Genomic DNA, 19,578 nt, shown 5'->3' on the forward strand with positions numbered 1-19,578 from the left:
GCACCGCTGCTTTGAGCCGTATAATGCTCTGGCTGGTGTCCATTTTGATCGTCTCTAACCCTCATGTTCTTTGCCAGCCTGGCTTCCTTTTACCACTGACCAGGCCTAGCGTAATTGCACTCTCCACTGAGTCGGATCGCACCCTATGACCAAAGTCAGTGAGCCAGAGTTTCCTGATTTCGCCTTCTAGTGATAGATCAGGCTTTATGCGCTACGTAGTTCCTTGTTTATGACTTTTGCTCTCCATGGAATCTGCAGAATTCTTGGGGTGAACCCCTTCAGGCTTGTCTTCTCTTCCATCCAAACACTGTCCAAGGCTGACCTTGCTTAGCTTCCACGTTCTACTGAATTTAGGATCTCCTGGCCCGTCCCAAGTCAAGGTGGTTTCTAATGGTCATGGAGAGTGACGTCAACCTACAGCTGACATCATGGCTTTCAAGGCCAGAGGTGAACAGGGGTGGTTGGCCAGTGCATAGCCACCCTTGGCCTCCTTGTGGGCCAACCCTGCTTAGCTTCTGAGATCTGACTAGATCACGTTAACCCAGTCCATCCATGCACTAGTGCAGGGATAGTCAATCTGTGGTCCTCCAGATGTTAATGGACTACAATTCCCATGAGCCCCTGCCAGCAAACGCTGGCAGGGGCTCATGGGAATTGTAGTCCATGAACATCTGGAGGACCACAGGTTGACCACCCCTGCACTAGGCCACTCGCTGCATCCGGGAGGGTAGTAGGAACATTGAGCATACCTAATTCTCTAGCGCACCAATTTTTCCCCATGCTTGGGTGAGGGACGAGGCGTCTGCACCCCTGGGCTTGATGGATAAATGACAGTCTCTTCTATAAGCTACATATTTGGACTAATTAAATCTGCCGATAATGCCACGTTGAAGCCTTGCTGTATTAAGCGGGCTTTTGACAGCCCTTCGTAGGATTTCGGCTGTCAGTCAAAAACTTGACGCCTACCTTGCTGCCTCCTCCTCCCCACCGGCTTTTTGCAGGGGGGGCTCACGAAGCCTCTTGGGAACTGCCATGGCAACCGGCCCCCTCTTGTGCCGCTCACGTTCCAGACATTGCACAGTTTGACGTCCCTCCACTTTTTTGAATCGTCCATCTCTTGAGGAGGGTGAGGATCCTGGCTGGGACAGACGCTGCATAGAACCTGTAGGAAGGAAGGTTCACTTGAGCTTCTTGGGGTGGACAGAACAGTGTTTTTGGTGGCCTGGCCCAAGGAGTCCAAACCTCAGCCCTGTGGGGTCCCAGGACAAATGTGAACAAGAAGAAGAGTTGGGTTTTATATCCTGCTTTTTACTGCTTGAAGGAGTCCTAAACCAGGTTACAAACACTTTCCCCTTGTTCTCCCCACAACAGACACGTGTTGAGGTAGGCAGGACTGAGAGAGCTCTGAGAGATCTGTGACTGGCCCACAGTCTCCCAGTTGACTGCATGTGGAGGAAGAAGAGTTGTTTTTTATACCCCGCTTCTCACTACCCAGAAGACGTCCCAAAGCGGCTTACAAACACCTCTCTATCTAATCCTATAGTTTCTTGGTGAACCAATCAGAACATATCCCAGTTAGAAACCTCTAGAAAACTACCTCACCTCCCTGATTCTCGTTTTCCCGGCCGGGCTCATATAGAGCCAATGGGATGGGAGAAGCAAGGCAGAGACGTGCTAAGGCATGACACACCTTAACCCTTGAAAGAAGGCATTCAGGGACTTTGCCTGGTACCCATCCAAAACAAAACTCGCAGCTTGAGGAGAGTTTGCAGTCTTTGGATTGTGCAGGATTGCTGGGCCAGATGGAAAGGAAGACGCAGCTGGAAATGATGGTTTCTCCTGTATTTTGATGACTCACGTTTTGGGCTGCTAGGGCCCCAGGGCCCAGCTGGCGGTGGGGCATCCCGAGGTACTGCCCCCAAATAGATAGCCGTGGGGGAAATTACTGGTGGCCTAGGCCAGCATCACAGCCAAGTTGCTAGTGATGTCTCTGGAAAGCCCAGTTTGGCCCCTCTGATCTAGAGCTCTGTGTGCAGATGGACTCCAAGTGGATTCTTCGCTTTAAATCATGGGGTATTCGCTGCTCCCAAACGCACGCAGATCCGCTCAAGACCTCCAGTGGAAGGAGCTGATGGTTAACCAAGAAAAGAAAAAAAGCGAAGCTGTCTTCTGCTGAATTAGACCCTTGATCCCACAGGGTCAGTATTGTCTGTGGACACTGGCGGATGCTCCTTAGGGTCTCAAGCGGAGGTCTTTGACATCAGGGGTAGTCAACCTGTGGTCCTCCAGATGTCCATGGACTACAATTCCCATGAGCCCCTGCCAGAAAACGCTGGCAGGGGCTCATGGGAACTGTAGTCCATGGACCTCTGGAGGACCACCGGTTGACTACCCCTGGCCTAGAGCAACAAGAGTGAGTCTTTGAGGGCTGCTTGTCCTCTCTCGAAACTCTTCAGGACAAAACCCCCTTCCACTGCAAGCAGGGTCGGTGTCATCGTGAACCCCTTCTGGCCATTCTCCGGTCCTTTGGGCCTCCAATCGCAGAGATCGGGCGAGCCCCGCTGTCTGCGTCCAAGTGCCTGTAGCTGAAGTGCTCGTAAATAAAGCAACAATTCCGGTCTGAGCGGAGCCTTGAAGCTCTAGGCATTGACTCCCCCTCCTGGTCAGCTGGCGTGCTGCACGCTGCCTTTTGTTTTAAATCCGGAAAACTTTAAGTAGGATTGAGTGCGGTTCGTGGCAGGCTAACGTGGACGGTGCGGCCTACCCTCATTCCTAGCCTTGGAGTGTAAAACACCTTTTTAACAGCACAGACATGCTTAAAATCAGCGTGCCTCCAACATGTAGTCTGAATAATAATAATAATAATAATAATAATAATAATAATAATAATAATAATAAATAATCCCCTCAAAACCTTATTGAGACCATCATGGTACAGGAGCTAGTGGGGCAGATTAGGATCTAGGGTGGTGGGAGGTTTGGAGACCAAGACGTAGGAGGAAAGGTTGGGGGAGCTTGGTCTGTTTAGCCTGGAGAGGAGACGACTGAGAGGGGATCTGATAACCATCTTCAAGTATTTAAAAGGCTGCCATGTAGAGGATGGAGCAGAGTTGTTCTCTCTTGCCCCAGAGGGATGGATCAGATCCAATGGGATGAAATTAATTCGAAAGAAATTCAGTCTAAACCTCCGGAAGAAGTTCCTGACAATCAGAGTGGTTCCTCAGTGGAACAGGCTTCCTCGGGAGGTGGTGGGTTCTCCATCTTTGGAGATTTTTAAGCAGAGGCTGGAGAGCCATCTGATGGAGAGGCTGATTCTGTGAAGGCTCAAGGGGGTGGCAGGTGACAGTGGATGAGCGATTGGGTTGTGAGTGTCCTGTATAGTGCAGGGGGTTGGACTAGATGACCCAGGAGGTCCCTTCCTATTCTATTATTATATAGTTCTATGATTCTATGAATCTCTGAGAACCAGGAATGAGAGAGTATGGAACCATGGGGGCAGCAGTGGCTGAAACAAGGGTATTTTGAGCCGCACAGCCAATTGGCTCTCCACTGGCCAATCAGAAGCCTTGCTGGACAAGAGCACCACCTGGCCCTAGTCCCGTTCTAATAACCCTTGACGGCCTCTAGGGAAGGGGTGGGTGGGTGCTGTGGTGCCCATGGGCACAGTGTTGGAGACCTCTGGGCCAGCTTCGTAGACTCATCTCAGAACCAGGCGTTACAGTCTGGAGAGAATCCAGCCCATTTGACTTTCTGGGGACATCTGGAGTTGTATTTGTGAATTTCTTGCATTCTGCAGGGGGTTGGACTAGATGACCCCGGGGATCCCTTTCCAACTCTATGATTCAGGATGACTGTGAGATAAAGTTTTTAATTAGGACCCTTTTATAGTGCAAATCTGTGAGCATTTGCATGTGGGTCTGCTTCCTCTCTGCAAGCACACCGCTTCATCTTCCGCGCTGCTGAGGATTTTCTTTCTTCGGCATGCCAGAACAACTTTGGCAGAGGAGAGCTTGATTATTTTGGGCAGGATTTCAGACTGGAGATGTGCCCCCCCCTTCCTTTCCCCCAACAAATAACACATTTCAGCGGCCGATTATTTCTTACCACAGACATCTTTAAGCCTCTGCTCAGAGCCTCTCTTCTCTGCCCGCCTTCCTCGCAGAGGGTTGGCTTATCTTTCCACGCTGGGTGCAAAATCCATTTTAATTGATCTTTCCGACAGGCTGCAGAAGGGGAGGACAGACACGTTTTAATACACAAATGCCCGATATTAAAGGCCTGCCCCATTATTTATAAAGGCCTGGCCTATTTCGGATGAGCGGGAGATTTCCGCAGCTTCCCCAGATTTCAGGTTCTGAGCTGCCCACTCCCGTCCACTCTGAAAACGCAATTGTGACTCAGCATGGTCTGTCTGCGCAGAGTTCTTGTGGATCCTCTGCTGGGAAAGAATCCTAGAGTTGTAAGGCGCTTTGCAGGCCATCTAGTCCAACCTCGTGCCCAATGTAGGTTCAGCCTCAAACATCCATGAATAGCCCCCGAGAACCAGCGTGGTGTGGTGGTTAAAGAGTGGGGTCCTCTAATCTGGAGAACCAGGTTAGATTCCCTGCTTCCTCTACATGCAGCCAGCTGGGCTGCATGTGGGCTAGTAAAAGTTCTGTTAGAGCTGTTCTCGCAGAGCAGTTCTGTCAGAGCTCTCTCAGTCTCACAAGGTGTCTGTTAAGGGGAGAGGAAGGGAAGGGTGTTTGTAAATGGCAGGGCTATAAATATGACTAATGAACTGCTTTGGGGCTCCTTTGAGGAGTGGAAAATGGGGTACCAAAGCCCAGCCCTTTTCTTCTTCGTCTCTGTTGTTGTCTCCCTTCCCCCAGCCATTCTTCAAAAAGGGGGAGCACAAGCTGATTTTTTGTTTTGTTTTGTTCTCATATCCATACATTTAATCTGGAAGATTTTAAAGATGAATGGACAAATGAAACGGGAGACTTTTCTTTTGGGATTAATGGATAAAGATTTGGGACAAGAAAAGACTGTGAGCCTTGTTTTGAGACATGATCATGGCAGGTCCAAAATGGAAAAGTTGGATCTTCCCCACAAAGGAAGAAAGGCTGGTAGAAATGACAGAACTGGCAGAGGTGGCCAAATTCACAATCCTTAATGAGAGAGGAGGAAACATCTGTATTTTTTGCTGCTATAGAATCATAGGATCATAAGAGTTGGAAGGGACCTCCTGGGTCATCTAATCCAACCCCCTGCACTATGCAGGACACTCTTATAGACTTTTTTGCATGATCTGGGGTGGGGGTGGAGGGATGAATTGAAGATGTATGGTTGGGAGCATTAAGGAAAAGAAAAAAAACGCACTTACAGCAAAAAAGAGGGACTTCATTTATTTTATATGTTGATGATCGTAGTGCTAACTGATAAGTTGATTTATATTCTTCGTAGAAGAAATCTGAAGCCTTTTCTTTTTAATGTACTTTTTCTCTCCTCTCTCTTTTGTCTCCCTATTATCCATCTTTTATGCTCTGCTTTAAAACCTTCAGTAAAAGTTAATTAAAAAAAAAGGGGGGGGGCTCTTCATATTCGCTATAGCTGTGGCTGCAGCTCCTTTTGAGATCCGACTGGTGGATCACCTCCTTCGGGATCCTCTTCCACCAAGTGGTCATCTTGATGTTCCCTGGAAGGAAGGATCCACCAACCATGGATAGACGCCGAAAACCTTTGGCTGCTGCAAGAGTGAGAATTTCCCCAGGGGGGTCCAGGGACATCCACAGAGGCTGGTTTTTTCACGATATTACCCTCATTTTTACAATGTGATTGATGAGACCCCAGCAGCATCAAAGCTCTAAGAGTAGAGCCTACATGGTGCTGAGGTTAAAGCGTCCCGAATAGGAGCTCGGGAAGAAGAAGAAGAAGAGCTGGTTCTTATATGCTGCTTTTCTCTACCCGAAGGAGTCTCAAAATGGCTTCCAATCACCTTCCCATTCCTCTCCCCACAACAATTTTTTTTTTAAAGTCTTTTGATGGGGATTTTAACGGGGTTGAGACTACTGTGACCCGCCTCGAGCCTATAGGGAGAGGCAGGAAATAAATAAATATACTAATACTAATACTAATACTAATACTAATACTAATACTAATACTAATACTAATACTAATACTAATACTAATACTAATACTAATACTAATACTAATACTAATACTAATACTAATACTAATACTAATAAAATGCCCTGTGAGTTAGATGAGACTGAGGAAGCTCTGAGAGGACTGCTCTGTAAGAACATCTCTATCAGGATGCGATGAGCCCAAGGTCACCCAGCTGGCTGCATGCGGAGGAGCTGGTAATCAAACACAGCTTGCCAGGTTAGAAGCCCCCGCCCTTAACCACGGCACCAAGCGGGTTTGAATCCCTGCACGTGTCGTGGGATCGTTCCCTTTTAAAGATGGGAGGGGGGTGTAAGGAAAGCTTGTGCAGGATGCAGAGGCACTATACCTATGGTAAGTAGCTTGATTGGGGCAATGTTTGGGGGCAGGTAATTAGCACCTCATGGAAAAGCCTGTGTGGGGTGGGTTGCTTCCACTAGGCAGGGGTAGTCAACCTGTGGTCCTCGAGATGTCCATGGACTACAATTCCCATGAGCCCCTGCCAGCATTCGCTGGCAGGGGCTCATGGGAATTGTAGTCCATGGACATCTCGAGGACCACAGGTTGACTACCCCTGCACTAGAGAGGATCCTCCCCATTGCTTTCCTTCATGGGGTTGCTAACCTCCAGGTGATACCTGGAGATCTCGTGCTATTCCAGTTGGTCTCCAGTCGACCCATATCAGTTCCCCTGGAGAAAAGGGCTGCTTTGGAGGGTGAACTTGATGGCATTGGATGCTGAGGTCTGACCAGGATGGACCGACCAAGGGTTTGGTTCAGGAGAAGGCAGCTTCACGGGTTCGCGTCCTGTCTGGTTAGGCAAGACTTTCTCAATTGAGAAACGCCTGACAAACTCTTCCAGGCTTCAAGATAGCCCAGGAGTGGCCTGATGGTGCAGAATCTGATTGGGAAGTACAGTTGTGGATATGCCCACCTGGGGCCTCTCCCCTTCCCACCCGCTCTGGGCCCATCATTGGCCATTTTGGGAGGGGTGGGTGGGTCGGCATGACCGCATATGGTCATATCACCTGATAAATGTTTAACACATTTAAAATATATAAGTAAACTCCCACCCATTTGGGAATCCCTTCCGGGGCCATCAAGAACCCCCGGAGGTTCACAAAACCTTTGCTGAGAAACTCTGGGTGAGGCTCCAGGCTTTCCCAGATCCTTGTTTGGTCCACTGGAGAGTTTTTGCCTCTCGAAAGCTCAAACCCGAATCTCCTCTTGGTCTCCAAGTTGCTACTGGATATGAATCCAGCTCTTCTGCCGAAGACCACCATGGTGCCCTCCCCCAAATCTACTTAGTGACTGGCACCTTTCCAAAAACTGGAAGGAACCTTTTGATTTTTCTTCCCTGCATGGAGCAGACCAAGAAGGTCTGACCATGAAGCTGCTGATGTAGGTCAGGAAGGAGTGAGGCGTTGCTAGGAAGCAACTCCTCCATCTCATTGGACATCTGGATCCAGTTGCTGTTTGCCTTCTCCTCCTCCTGTCCAGCTGGCCCTACCAGGGATTGCTTTGCTCTGTAGCCAACTGGAAGAGGGGTCTTGGTTTTTACCCCGTCTCTTTCTCCCCTCCTTTCATTTAATTATCAGTGTAAGCCTTGCACTCTTCTTTCACACTTGTTCCTGCTTCCCCAAAGCCTATTTTTTGGGGGTTGCATTTCTTGGAAGATAGCACAACAGCCTCCTCTCCTATTTTGTGCAGAACAACATCAACAAAAAAGGTATTATTTTGGGAGCATTTTCTCCGGGTACAGAGTGTCACATTCTAGATGTCTCTCCAGAGGTTAAGGTAATGGTTGCTTTAGCCCCTCTTTGAGTCATTAATCCAGGAATGAGCTACAGAAAGTGCTTGGAGGGGAAAACCAGAGTAACAATGGGATGGTTTGGCTGGTACAACAACCTTATAGAACAATCGTTCTCTACTTTTTTACTGAGCCTCTTGTGGCGCAGAGTGGTAAGGCAGCAGACATGCAGTCTGAAAGCTCTGCCCATGAGGCTGGGAGTTCGATCCCAGCAGCCGGCTCAAGGTTGACTCAGCCTTCCATCCTTCCGAGGTCGGTAAAATGAGTACCCAGCTTGCTGCTGGGGGGTAAACGGTAATGACTGGGGAAGGCACTGGCAAACCACCCCGTATGGAGTCTGCCATGAAAACGCTGGAGGGCGTCACCCCAAGGGTCAGACATGACCTGGTGCTTGCACAGGGGATACCTTTACCTTACTTTTTTATCACTGAGAACCCCCTAAAACATTCAAGCTACGAGAAACCCCAGAAGTGGTGTGATGAAAAGAGAGCTGTGTATACACCCACCCCAGGGCTCCTTACCACCTCCTCCTGGCTTGTGATTGGGCATTTTGGGAGGGAGGGGGTGGGTTAAGGTGACCATGAAACCCTGGTTGGAAAAGCCTGCTATAAAACGTGGGGAAAGGGAGGCAGGGTGTGAGCCTTGCTTCCCCAGTCACTGGCCACGCTGGCCTTACTTGTAGGTGGCCATTTGGTGCTCCGTGGCCCAGTTTAAGAACATAAGAGAAGCCATGTTGGATCAGGTGAGTGACCCATCCAGTCCAACACTCTGTGTGACACACTGACCAAAACCCAGGGCCCACCAGGAGGGCCAGAACTCCAGAAACCCTCCCTCTGTTGCCACCCAAGCAGCACGAAAGCAGAGCATCGCTGATCCGGACATGAGGATGTAACAGAAGGCTTATTCTACAGGTTGCTGCTGCTCTCCCATAGGAGTCTCGCCTCTGAGCATGTTCCTCGGGTGGGTCACTTGAACGGCCCACTGGCCTCTCTTTGCCTGTGTTGCCGTGTCAAGAGTCTTTTATCGACCTTTCTCGGAGCTGGGTTTCTGGTCTGTCACCTGGATTGCAGTCGGCACGCGTCAGCGCTTGGGGACAATTCTCTTTTTATCTTTCCTATTACCAAGGAATTCAAGGCTGCCTCTGCAGTGACTGTAAAACCAGCTTCCAGTTCAAGTGCATTATCGATGGAATCCCCTGGTACGTGTCTCGTTTTCCGGATCTCGCTTCTGCAGGGATCTGGGGAGGGGCGGGGGGGTTCGGGATTTCAGTGGCACTGCTCATCCGTGGCATGCTTAGCCTGGGGCGGGCCAGGCCTGATTTAGCATTGCAGGCTTTATTCCACCTTGCCCATCTCCCCCTTTTCTGGCGTTGCCAACTCCTGGAGGGGCTGTGAAAGCGTCTCTCTGGGTAACTCACTGCCACCACTGGTGGTTAGGTGGGATTTCCCCACGGAGAGAACCAGACTCCCAGTTTCCCTTCCCTTCCAACAGGGCCTACCCTCTAGACCAGGGGTAGTCAAACTGTAGCCCTCCAGATGTCCATGGACTACAATTCGCTGGCAGGGGCTCATGGGAATTGTAGTCCATGGACATCTGGAGGGCCGCAGTTTTGACTACCCCTGCTCTAGACCGCCCACCGTCCAGTCCCCTGGCGGCCACGGGGACAAATAACTGCAGGGTAGACTCCATGGGGAATAGCTACTTGCCAAGCTCCCTCCCTGGCTCTGGATTAGCTTTCAGGGGACAATGCTGTGGACCACAGAGCAACTCACAACCTCCATTTTATAGAAGATTTATTAAAATAATAATCATGTTCAAAACCACGCTTTTAGCACAACAGTTTTCATCGAAAGGATCCCAAAGAAATTGGGTGAAGCACAATCCCTCTGCCCCTCTGCTAAAACATACCCAATCTGATGTTAGAAATATGATAAGCACCTTTACTTAATAGGTTCCAAGTTCCTATTGCATATTCTACGCTCACCTGGCAGCCACGTGGTCCAAGATGACTGCCCATCTCCTCTCAGATCAGAGTCCTCTCCTCCTTCGGTGGTCAGCAGGTGAAAGAGCCTCTTGTGGCGCAGGGTGGTAAGGCAGCAGACATGTAGTCTGAAAGCTCTGCCCGTGAGTCTGGGAGTTCGATCCCAGCAGCCGGCTCAAGGTTGACTCAGCCTTCCATCCTTCCGAGGTCGGTAAAATGAGTCCCCAGCTTGCTGGGGGGTAAACGGTATCCCCTGATTTAAGGGGATTAAAATCACCTTTGGTGTCCCACCTACTCCCTGGGCGTTCTGGGAAAAAGATGCTCTTCTCTCCCCTCCTCCCCCCAGATACCTGCTTCTGGCCTAGGCCAATGAGTATTCAAATGAAGATGAACAAATGGGCTAACTTCACTGCTCTCCTCTCCCAAAGCTTAGAGCAGGGGTAGTCAACCTGTGGTCCTCCAGATGTCCATGGACTACAATTCCCATGAGCCCCTGCCAGCAAATGCTGTGGACTACAATTCCCATGAACTTCTGGAGGACCACAGGTTGGTTACCCCTGGCTTACAGAGAGAAAACTACATCATTTTTCTATTGCCTAGCAAAAGGTGGGTGGGAGGGTGGTGGGTAGGGGTCTTATTTTGCCATATAGTCTTTGTGACTCTATCAGCTGATGCAGCAATAGCATCTCCCTTCTACCCACCTGTTCCTGGCCCAATACTGTCCAGCTGTTGTCTTCCTCTCTTGGTTCCTCCAAAGAGAAAGGATGTCCTAGGCTGATTTCACAAGCGTTGAGTAATGCGTTTTCAGTGGGCTTTAGTGACCCTTTGCAGTGGGCTTTTCCTGTTTGCAATTTGCAGGCAACAGCCAAAGTGAATCAGAAGTGTGTTTTCCAGTGCGGAGCTCCAGGAGCCCTCCCACTGCTGCCCTCAAGCTCCAAGAGGACTGAGTTTTGCTGCCCTGGACAGAGAGTTCCTTTGGATGCATTACAGCGCACCAGTTCCCCACCTGCGTAGCCCAGGTTTGCCCCCCTATTGAGAACGGAGCCCGATTTAAAAGGTTACGTAGGTGGAGAAAGTGGCAGTTCCGAAGCACTTCTCCTTGACAGCCTGCATCTGGAACGGTGACTCATTCAGGTAGAGAAACAGGGAAGAACTACCTTTGGGGGAAAAAAAAGGAGTTTCAGACCGAAAAACACACCTGCCTGTTTCAGTGGGGATGGCATTTGGAGAATGAACTGGTCCTCTTTGAAGGTTAGGAACAGGACTGAAGATAACACCAGGGGTAGTCAAACTGCGGCCCTCCAGATGCCCATGGACTACAATTCCCATGAGCCCCTGCCAGCATTCGCTGGCAGGGGCTCATGGGGATTGCAGTCCATGGGCATCTGGAGGGCCGCAGTTTGACTACCCCTGGATAACACCAACCAATATGCCCCCGAGTGTGGTGTGGTAGTTAGGAGTGGTGGCCTGTAATCTGTAGAATTGGGTTTACTTCCCCACTCCTCCGCCACATGAAGCCTGCCGGGTGACCTTGGGCCAGTCTCAGTTCTCTCCAAACTCTCTCAGCCTCACCTCCCTCACAGGGTGCCTCTTGTAGGGAGAGGAAACGAAGGAGATTGAAAGTCAGTGTGAGACTCCTTAGGGTAGATAAACGTAGGGTATAAAGCAGGGATAGTCAAACTGCAGCCCTCCAGATGTCCACGGACTACAATTTCCATGAGCCCCTGCCAGCGAATGCTGGCAGGGGCTTGTGGGAATTGTAGTCCGTGGACATCTGGAGGGCCGCAGTTTGACTACCCCTGGTATAAAGCATGCTCTTCTTCCTCCATGTGAAGTGTGCTGATTGACCTTGAGCCAATCTCAGTTCTCTCAGAACTCTCTCAGCCCCGCTTACTGCACAAGGTACATATTGTAGGGAAAATTTCCTATCCTTCCTCTCTCTAGCACAGACACCCTGTAAGGTAGATGCTGCACCAAGAAAACAGGTTATTAAAACTCTTCTCCTTCTCCTTCTTCTTGCAGTGAAGCTGCATTTCTTTGTTATTTTTAGGATCAGGGGTGACCAATCTGTGACTATAATTCCCATGAGCCCCTGCCAGCATGTGTACTGGATTACTGGATTTAGTTCCTTTTTTACTCTGCCTTTCTCTCCACTGGGTAGCCAGACTGGCTCTCATCATTCTCCTCTTCTCTTCAATTTTATCCTCACGACAGCCCTGTGCAGGAGCTTAGGCTGTGAAAGTGTGACAGGCACAGGATTACCCAGCAAGCTTCCAGGGCACAAATAAGGATTTGAACTCGGTTCCCTCAGATCCTAGTCTGATGCTCTTAACCCTTACACTCCATTAGCTTGTGGTACTGGGTGCCATTTCACAAAAATTGGATATTGCTGCGCTACAACCCTAGATATCAAGAAGCTGAAGCAGCTATGCTACAGAGGACATCTTCACCCCTTAGAGCTTTTTAGTTGGGACGGGAGCCTAAAGATTGAGCAACAAAAAGAGTAAAACATAATACAACTATTGAGTACATTATATTTTAATTTGTCCCTTGTTTTCAGATCCTAGGTCCAAATTTGTGGATAAGCTCTTAATTGTCGGTAATTTATTTTGTAATTTGGACAAATTGGGGTTTTTTTGCTCTCCAATATTAATTCCTCCGATCTGAACAATATGCTACTTTTCACTATGGGTGTAATGAAAATTCGGGCAAAATTGACTTCTTCCGCAAGCGTGTCTTTTGGCTCTTTGTGCTTGCGTTTTATTGCACCCTTTGTTGTAGTTAGGAGGCAAATGCTTAATGTGTTTAAACTGTAATTCAGAGTGCAAGTATGATCTGTGCAGATAAATTCATTGTTTTATTTTTATTTGTTTTTACTCGCCATAGCCTTTGGCTCCCTGCCTTAAATTTATTGACTATCGATAGCAATTTATTGCGCCGTGCACAGAATCCCTGGATGATAAACGGCATACATAAGGCCCCGTTAGAAACTCAGGTCCTTCTATTGAGCAACGAGATGGAGTTGCATGTCCAGTTCCAGGGAACCAATGGAAAGAACGGACCAGAACCAATGGGATGAAATTAATTCAAAAGAAATTCCGTCTAAACCTCCGGAAGAAGTTCCTGACAGTCAGAGTGGTTCCTCAGTGGAACAGGCTTCCTCGGGTGGTGATGGGTTCTCCATCTTTGGAGATTTTAAAACAGAGGCTGGAGAGCCCTCTGACGGAGAGGCTGATTCTGGGAAGGCTCCAGGGGGTGGCAGGTGACAGTGGGTGAGCGATTGGGATGTGAGTGTCCTGCATAGTGCAGGGGTTGGACTAGATGACCCAGGAGGTCCCTCCCACCTCTATGATTCATATCACAATAACCATTACATGGGTACATTAACGAAAAGACCCAACATGATTAGACCCTGAGAGCTTCCTTTCGTGGTCAGGTTTGTACTAACACGCACCGAAAACTAGAACTATATCAATCTAAAATATATATTTTTTCAGGCCAGGCAGGTTGTAAATGAGTCACAGAAGAAGTGAGGCTGCAAATAATGGCTATAAATCAGTTCGTCATAAATGAAAGAGCCCACAAGCATTGCTGATGCAGACAAAGGGCCACATGGGCAAACCAGGGGCCAAGGCAGTCGAGGGCCAAGATGGTCTTGGGAAGGGGATGATGACGGGGTCATAGAATTATGCATGGAGGGGAGGAGAGGACTTTGAGGTCTGTTGTAAGGAATGACTGAAGGGAAGCAATTTCAACCTTCCCTGATACAGAATGTTTCTGCAGGTTAATCCGTATGCCTAGTATACAGACAAATGGCCAAGCATATACATACAGGTTAAAAGGTACGAATGACATCCGGAGACAAGAACCAAACATGTTTCTTCTAAAAGACTTCCTTAATGGCGACATTCAAACTGAGCACTCCACAAATTAGACTATATATTATAACGAGAGAGTTTAAACTTAAGAACCTGCATGCTATAGCGGGTAAAGAGCAGGGGACTGTAATCTAGAGAACCAGGTTTCATTTCCCATCCCTCTGCATGCAGTCAGCTGAGTGACCTTTGGCTAGGCAGAGTTCCTTCAGAGCTGTTCTCATGGAGAAGTTCTCTCAGAGCTCTCTTAGTCCCACACAGGAGGGTCTGTTGTGGGCAGGGGGAGGGAAGGGTGTTTGTAAGCTGTGTTGGGGCTCCTTCAGGTAGGAAAAGTGGGGTATTAAAAAACAACCCTTCATCATCCTCATACAGAATGGACCAAAACCTCCTCATATACTGAATAAACATTACTCACACTGAGATATTCACGGGTAAAGTAAGTGGTGATTAATATTCTTAAGATGCAGCATGGACCACTCATCAAAATTGCCGCTGGGTGACCTTGTGTTAGTCACAGTCATGATAGGGCTATTTTCCGAGAGCAGTAATGTCAAGGCTCTCTCAACTTTACAGGGTGTCTGTTGAGGGGAGAAGAAGGGAAGGCAGCTTGGAGTAGTGGTTAGTAGCACGGACTTCTAATCTGACGAGCCAGGTTTGATTCTGCGCTCCCCCACATGCAGCCAGCTGGGTGTCCTTGGGCTCGTCACAGCACTGATAAAGCTGTTCTGACTGAGCAGGAATCTCAAGGCTCCCTCAGCCTCACCCACCCCACAGGGTGTCTGTTGTGGGGAGAGGAAAGGGAAGGTGACTGTAAGCCGCTTTGAGACTCCTTTGGGTAGAGAAAAGCGGCAGATAAGAACCAAGTCTTCTTCTTCAGTAAACTCAGGGCTCTCTCAGCCTCACCCACCTCACAGGGTGTCTGTTGTGGGGAGAGGAAAGGGAAGGCGACTGTAAGCCGCTTTGAGAACCAACTCTTCCACTTGAGACTCCCCTGGGTAATGAAAAGCAAGCAGGGTATAAAACCCAACTCTTCTTCTTGGTGCCAACATAATGCAGTTCCGGTTCCCCATCCCAGAATGCTCCCCTCTCCCCCCCCCCAACCACGTCAAAGGACCCAGCAACCCTATGAGTGTCCACCATTTCTGTGCCCGTACATGTGTGTGTTTTGTGTGGCGGTTCAGAAGGCTTCAGTTCGACTGGAGCACTCCAGAACGTGGAACAAGCTCTGACAACTTTGGTCTCCCTCCCGAGGACCTGAAATCTCTCCGTACCTTTCTTGTCAGCCAGCTCTTCAGCACGCTGCGTGTCCCGAGACGGTCACTGGCAGTCATTTCTGCACAGCCAAGCAGAAGGATCTGACCCTTACCTGGACCCATGGCGGTGTGGGGAGATATCACCCACAAGCTGCTCTAAGGAAAGCAGTCATCTGCAATGAATTTCTTCTACCCCCCGCCAGGTAATGAAGCCTCCGTCCCCGTCTTACTGAGATCAACGCCTTCGAAATAGCACACTCTGCTTCCTTCAAGAGGATAATACGAGGCCAAATATATGTATTTTTTCCCTTGTTGTAGTTCGAACACCAGTGCTATAATTTTTGTTTCTGGGAATCTTTAGTCGGGTGGGAATTGGAAAGATTAGAGACAAGTGGGACAAAGCGTCCTTTTGAGGAGGGGTGTGTGTGTTTCCACCAGGGCCCCCACCTCCCCAAATAGTAATGTGGCTTATTGCGGTTGGCAGAATTACATAAGAACGATTCTGGCTTAGCGGCAGCAGGTTTTGCACTGGAAAGTTGCAGCAATTTCCCTGCTGGGCTCTTTGGAATCACAATGATTATCGAATCATCTTTTCCTGATGGACGTATTCTTTAGCATGGCGGCAATTATTTTTGAGACACAGCGGTTGGGTTCTCTTCCGTTGCCCTCCCCCTGGGTTTTCGCTTTGTTCGTTTCAGATTTGCCTGCAGTAGAAGAGCTACAGATTCGAATCTAGCAGCATCCTTAGAGAGCTATTAAAATTTGGGGGGTAGAAGCCTTTGAGAGTCAAGTCTCCCCTTTTTGGCCTTGAGGGTCCTTCTGGATTCGAATCAAATTGTTCTGCTGTACATCTGCCCTAAGAAACGACTCCCAAGATCGGTCCGCAGTAGAACAGGTTGTGAGTGTCCTGCATAGTATGGGGGCTGGACTAGATGACCCAGGAGGTCCCTTCCAACTCTAGGATTCTGTGATTCTGTGACTGTGACTGGCCCAAGGTCCACCATGCTTGGCTGCACATGGAGGAGTAATGGGGAATCAAACCCAGTTCTCCAGTTTAGAGGCCACTGCTCTTAACAACAAAATAAGTATCTGAGGAAGGAAGATTTGACTCTCAAAAGCTTAGAATCTTTCATACCCCACTGGGCTGCCTAAGGAGGTGGGGAGCTCCCCCTCACTGGCCGTCTTCAAGCAGCGGCTGGACAGATCCTTCTCCTGGATGCTGGAGGCTGATCCTGCATTGAGCAGGGGGTGGACTAGATGGCCTCTATGGCCCCTTCCCACTCTAGGATTCTATGGGTCTAGTTCAGCAGTGGAAGGGGCTGCCTAAGGAAGTGGTGAGCTCCCCCTCACTGGCGGTCTTCAAGCAGCAGCTGGACAGATCCTTCTCCTGGATGCTTGAGGCTGATCCTGCCTTGAGCAGGGGTTTGGACTAGATGTCCTTTAGGGCTCCTTCCATCTCTGTGATTTTATGACTCGGCCTCTCAAGCACCCTGCAGTCTTTTGCTTGGGACTGGGGAAAGGAGTATGGTCCTTCCCACTCCTTAAGAAATCCACGTTCTTTTGTTGATAGATCTCGTTAGTATAAACTGGTTTTTGTTGGAATAAAGCCATTGTGAGATCTGTGGATTTGCATCTTCGATAGACTGGGGGTGCTTATTTATCTCCACGTGGCTCTTTTGTGTCATCATCATTTTTAGCCCTAAACCTCCTGGGTGTCGAGAACCTGCCAAGAATGCACCGGGAGAGTCCAAGGGACATAATCATGCAAGTGCGTTCTTTGAAGAAGGCTCGGCGGGAACTGGGCGCCTGCAGGTGCCTGTTGTGGCTTTCGTTCCCATTAGCTGCTTCGGGCACTCAGGCCCGGTGAACCATAAATTTAATATCTTTATGGAAATGTAGTCTGACAGCATCCGTCGCTTTCCCCAGACTTGACGTATGTTAGGAATTCCATGTCCTGGATAAGGAGACAGGCGCTGTTATTATGGCACCGTAAATATACTTTTAGCTCCATTTGTGATGCACAGAATTCAGGCTTATCTGTTTGAGGCTGGGGAATAAGGTGCCCAGGGCAGGTTCCAGGGAGAGGCCTGGCACGTATTCTGAAGGATGAGCCAGGAAACCGAGAGAAAGAACGAAAGGCGAAAATTGAGATGTGAGCCCTGCTAAAGGAGTCCCAACCCTTTTAAACCTTTGTATGCAGCAGATGGTCAGTCCTAGAGGAGATCAGCCCTGACTGCTCTTTAGAAGGCCAGATCCCGAAGATGAAACTCAAATCCTTTGGCCACCTCATGAGAAGGAAGGACTCCCTGGAGAAGAGCCTAATGCTGGGAGCGATCGAGGGCAAAAGAAGAAGGGGACGACAGAGAACGAGGTGGCTGGATGGAGTCACTGAAGCAGTCGGTGCAAACTTAAATGGACTCTGGGGAACGGTAGAGGACAGGAAGGCCTGGAGGATCATTGTCCATGGGGTCGCGATGGGTCAGACACCACTTCGCACCTAACAACAACAACAACACAGCAGACTCAAGTCACCTTTATTGGCATAACCTTTGTACACAGTACTGGAGGGCCTAGGTCAGGGGTAATCAAACTGCGGCTCTCCAGATGTCCATGGACAGCGTTTGCTGGCAGGGGCTCATGGGAATTGTAGTCCATGGACATTTGGAGGACCACTGGTTGACTACCCCTGGCCTAGATTGACCTGATCTCCTCAGATCTCAGATTGGCTCTGCAGTATATTTGGATGGGAGGCCACCAAGGACGTTTAGGGCTGATAAGCAGAGGCAAGTGATGGACAGCCACCTCTGCTCAACTCTTGCCTTGTGAAGCCATAACTTGGCAGCAACTTGATGGCACTCGGAAGGGAACTCCCAAATTAGAGGAAAAGCCCATGAACTGGGCAGTTTGGGGGTAAACCTGCTGCTCAGGTGTTAAAAGCCGGGCGTTATTTTTGTTAACATTCTTTATAATCCTCCTTGCTTTCTGGAAATCAAGATGAGAAGGGAGATAGGTTTCTTGTACCCTGCTTTTCTCTACTCAGTGGCTTACAATCACCTTCCCTTCCTCTCCCCGCAATAGAAAACCTGGGAGAGAGGTGGGGCAGAGGGAGCTCTGACAGAACTGCTCTGTGAGAACAGCTCTAAGAGAACTATGACTGGCCTGAGCTCACCCAGCTGGCTGCATGTGGAGGAGGAGCGGGGAATCAATCCCAGTTCTCCTGAATAGATGCCGCTCCTCTCCACCACTGTGCCAAGCTGGATGGAATCCGACAGTCTGAGATTGTTTTCTTTGCTTGTAATCCTGTGTCTCTCTCTCCCTTTCTCTCTCTCTCTTGATCAAACCATACACGTCTGTTGTCATTTTTGTCTTATTCTATCTGTTTTATTGTACGTCATTCTTATTGTATATCGTTCTCTATCTCTGCAATCCATCCGGCTTATTTCGACATAACGTGATAAATGACCGTGAAAAAACTTCACCGATCCTCTCCAAAACAAGTTGAATTAATTCAAAAGAAATTCCATCTAAACATCCGGAAGAAGTTCCTGACAGCCAGAGCGGTTTCTCAGTGGAACAGGCTTCCTCGGGAGGTGGTGGGTTCTCCATCTTTGTAGATTTTTAAGCAGAGGCTGGAGAGCCATCTTGACGGAGAGGCTGATTCTGGGAAGGCTCAAGGGGGTGGCAGGTGACAGTGGATGAGCGAGAGGGTTGTGGGTGTTTTGCACAGTGCAGGGGGTGGGACTAGATGACCCAGGAGGTCCCTTCCAGCTCTATTATTCTATGGTTCTATGGAATGAAAAGTTAGCTTGTTGAATCCAAGTCCGCACTTGAATCTGGCATTTCGTTTTCGTTTCTACTTCTGGATTCTTAAATCCGAACGCTGCCTGTGTAATGACGGGCGTTGATAATGGTAGCCGTGCTTGTTATGAAATCGCCATCCACCCCCCCCCTTGGTTCTTTCCACATTTGTTTTGTATTTAAATAGTGGGGAAAGTCAGATCCTTTCAAAGTGACGGAATGGGAGAGGGACGCGGGGGTGGTTATTGCAAGGTTGAGACAATCCATTTTTGTCCTATTATATCTCTTATTTTTTTTTTTTTTTACCTAATGCTTTTTATTACATGAACGGTACAGGGTTTTTTAGATCCGATGCAGAGACGTGGTTGCTATAGCAACCCTCTGATTCATGTACTTCCCGCAGTAATCTGTGAGGGTTTGTTTATGGGGCTTATCTGGCGATGCTGAGGGATTTTCCTGTTCGGGGCCGGGTCGCCCATGCTCCCAGACGAAGAGACTTTTGGCTGGCCTTGGTAGCCAATCTGACTGTGCCCCTCTCGAGACTCAGGAGAAGAGCAGCATTTTGAGTCTGGCATTTTGCGTGGGTTCAGAAGCAGAGTCAAGGATGAGAAGAACCCAAGAAGAGCCCTGTGGATCACACCAATGGTCCATCTAGTACTGCTTCATGTCTCACACACTGGCCAACTGGTATCTCTGGGCTGCAGGATATGGAGACCTT

The 19,578-nt window shown here is 49.0% G+C and overlaps 1 protein-coding gene across 7 annotated transcripts in view; it reads left to right on the plus strand.

Moving 5' to 3' along the window:
* The window catches only part of TSNARE1 (t-SNARE domain containing 1), a 325,772-nt gene that overhangs the window by 21,283 nt on the left and 284,911 nt on the right, over positions 1-19,578 (plus strand). The window contains exon 1 of one of the 7 annotated variants that reach the window (XM_077351366.1): positions 15,103-15,265. The exons of 5 other annotated variants lie outside the window; for them this stretch is intronic. The gene's annotated coding sequence lies outside the window, so the exon portion shown is untranslated. Of the gene's footprint in view, positions 1-15,102; positions 15,266-19,578 lie in introns of those variants that run through there. One more of the 7 variants, XM_077351368.1, reaches the window with a different exon arrangement.

The sequence above is a fragment of the Paroedura picta genome, chromosome 9, assembly GCF_049243985.1.
Source record: "Paroedura picta isolate Pp20150507F chromosome 9, Ppicta_v3.0, whole genome shotgun sequence".
Taxonomy (NCBI): domain Eukaryota; kingdom Metazoa; phylum Chordata; class Lepidosauria; order Squamata; family Gekkonidae; genus Paroedura; species Paroedura picta.